The sequence below is a fragment of the Sapajus apella genome, unplaced genomic scaffold (genome assembly GCF_009761245.1).
Source record: "Sapajus apella isolate SASKATOON/1434 unplaced genomic scaffold, GSC_monkey_1.0 scaffold95, whole genome shotgun sequence".
Taxonomy (NCBI): Eukaryota; Metazoa; Chordata; class Mammalia; order Primates; family Cebidae; genus Sapajus; species Sapajus apella.
Window position 1 is genome coordinate 3,397,848 of NW_022437035.1, and position 2,953 is coordinate 3,400,800.

General features: G+C 44.4%; 1 long non-coding RNA gene across 2 annotated transcripts in view; it reads left to right on the forward strand.

The window, feature by feature from the left end:
• The first annotated feature begins 282 nt into the window (after positions 1-282).
• LOC116535586 overlaps positions 283-2,953 on the forward strand; it is a 32,285-nt gene continuing 29,614 nt past the window's right edge. For both annotated transcript variants that reach the window (XR_004262277.1, XR_004262276.1), the window contains exon 1: positions 283-788. This is a non-coding gene — a long non-coding RNA (uncharacterized LOC116535586). The remainder of the gene's footprint in view (positions 789-2,953) is intronic.

Consider the following 2,953-nt stretch of genomic DNA (forward strand, 5'->3'; position numbering starts at 1 on the left):
TGGTGGCTCACTCCTGTAACCCCACCACTTTGGGAGGCTGAGGTGGGCAGATCACCTGAGGTCAGGAGTTTGAGACCAGCCTGGCCAACATGAAAGCCCGTCTCTACTAAAAATACAAAAATTAGCCAGGCGTGGTGGCGGGCACCTATAATCCCAGCGCTCAGGAGGCTGAGGCAGGGGAATCGCTTGAACCCATGAGGCAGAGGTTGCAGTGAGCTGAGATTGAACCACCGCACTTCAGCCTGGGTGACAAGAGCGATACTTGGTCTCAAAAAAAAAAAAAAAAGTGAGCAAACTACAAATACATACAAAAATCTGGATGAAATGCACAAATATAATTTTGAGTAAAAGAAGCCAGATAGCCAGGTGTAAAAGCATACATACTGTGTGAGTCTACACAGAGTTCAAAAGCTGGACAAACTTATCTACATGTTGGAAGGGAGGTTGGTAGTTACCCTTGGGGAGTTGACTTGGGGATGTGAGAACATTTTGGGGGCTAGGGGCCGAGGTAGGGGCTGGAAATGTTGAGTGTCTTCAGCTCATTGCCGGTTACACAGGAGTGTGTTTGGTTTGGGAGAATTCGTTGAGCTATACACGTATGACTTGTGCATGTTTTTTCATGTATGTTATATATTAACTGAATGTATTTAAAAATATTTATGGGGTCCTGCTACATATAAACTGGACTTGACTCCAGGAAGCCATCAGAATCAAGAGAGAGCGAGGACGTGGCATCATGGAGCGATCTACATTCCAGGCCATGCCGTGGACCTGGTGGGTGGCCTCAGGTAAGAGACCTCATTTCCCTTATCTATAAACTGAGAATCCTAATTCCTTCCTCTAATCAAACCCAGCTGGCAAATTCCCCCTTCTCCGCTCCCCTCTCCCCTCAAAGAGACAAGCCGTCCTTGCCACATGCCTCTTTGCTTTTTTCCACCCAGAGCTACCTTTCAAATCCTGGCCCAGAAAGGTGAGGCAGGGAGGGGCCCTGGCCTCCACGTGTGAGAATCCCACAGTCCTCCTCCTGAGAGCTGCAGGGGGAGCATGAAATATTTAAAAGCTCAAATTGAAATCCTGTTAGCGCCAGGTCTTGTAAAGCCAAGTTCTCCAACCCCAGAACATCAGTATCTGTTTGCTGGTGTCATTTAGGGACCCCGGCTTTCCAAACCATTGACTGAAACTCTCTGTCAATCCAACACTTTTAGGGTAATTTAACTTAATAATACCTTTGTCGGCACTGGCGCCTGTATCTGAAGGGTGATTACCATAGAAGTTATTTTAGGTTGTTTAATGGAATGTAGTAAATTCTCAATTGACAGGGCAGATCCTCAGAATGGCTTTTCAAAGTGTTTACGTTTCAAAGCTTTCTCCCTCACTTTACCAAACTTACTACTTTGAGCCAGCGAAGACGTCATAAATTATTAGCAATTGTTCTCCCCCCTGTGTTCACATGCATCATTAATTCTTTGTAAAAAGTTCAAACTGTCCGGGGTTTAATTGTTATCACTTGGAGAACGGCTGGAAATGGATGCGGGCTCTATTATTTCTGTCAGAAATTTTGACTTAGTGCACTTGATATTTTACCCATCACATCATATCCTCCGTACAGGAGCGAGGAAAAGAGGGGAGGGGGAAAAAGGAACATAAATGCATTTTCTTGAGAGAAAAAAAATATAATACCTATATTTCTGAGGGTAGAAGTCAAGGAATCATCTGACAAAATAATAGTTTTAATCCTCCAAAGAGAGAGGAGGAGGGCAGCATTGAGGGGGAAATTTACACTGCAAATTCTATTGGCTCACACTGTATTTTATTCTAAGTTTTGAAGTTTCTATAATTCTAGGAATCTAATGTTTAATGATTCTGAGATGTTGAAATTCTCTGAGTCCAAATTCCCAGGGTGTTTTATTTTAAGGAGAAATTAACCCCGCAGTCCAATATTCAGGACTGCTGAGAAGTATGGTGGAATGAGAAAGATATCGACAGTAACCACAGAAATAGCTGAGCTTTGTTGAGAGCTGATGATGTGCAGGCGCTGTGCTGAGCGCATCATGTGCAGCACCTTATTTAATCTTCACGTCAGTCTAAGGTAGGTACTGTTATTAGCCCCTTTTCATAGCTGGGAAAACTGAGGCACAGAGAGGGTGAGTAACTTACTCAGGGACACACAGCTGGTAAAAAGCAGAGTTAAGCTCTGACTTCAGGCCCTGTATGTAGGAGCTTATGTATATTGTGCCCCATCTCAAGATACTGCTCTTTTGCCCCACTGGGTGGGTTGTGGATCAGTGCATAGAAATGATCCACATTGGTATAAGAGTCTATTGTCAGACCACCCCCCAGGCGACCCCGCCCTGGCCTGATTTTTGTCTCTGTCCCTTTCCCATTCATTCTATAAGATTGCCTTCTCCAAGAAGGCTTCTGTCCTGCCTTGCCTTCCCATTCATTCTACAAGGTCACCTCCTCCAAGAAGACTTCACTCCTGCCCCACCATCCTTTGAATCCTCGCAACAGTGGGTAACAGGGAAAGGGATAATGAGGCAGTCTCGTAGGCTGGCCAAGAGCATGGACTATGGGGTCAGATCCCTTCGGTTGGGACCCTTGCTTCTGCCACTGAATCCATGTGCTGAGCTTGAGAAAGGCAAGTCATTTAAGCCTCAGCTTTCACATCTGTAAAATGGGCATAACCACCCCTGCCTCACAGAACTGTTGTGAAGACGAAGCGAGGTGCTCAAAGGGAGCTCTGTATACTGCTTCCCAGTCAGTGCTCAATACATGTTGGCTCTTGTTCTGTCTTGTCTTGTAGTGATCTCATACTGAGATCTTTGTGTGTTAAAGTGTGAGAGTAAATACTATTTTTTAAAAAAATCCACATTTTCTTTCTCTTTCTTCTTTCTTTCTTTCTTTCTTTCTTTCTTTCTTTCTTTCTTTCTTTCTTTCTCTCTCTCTCTCTCTC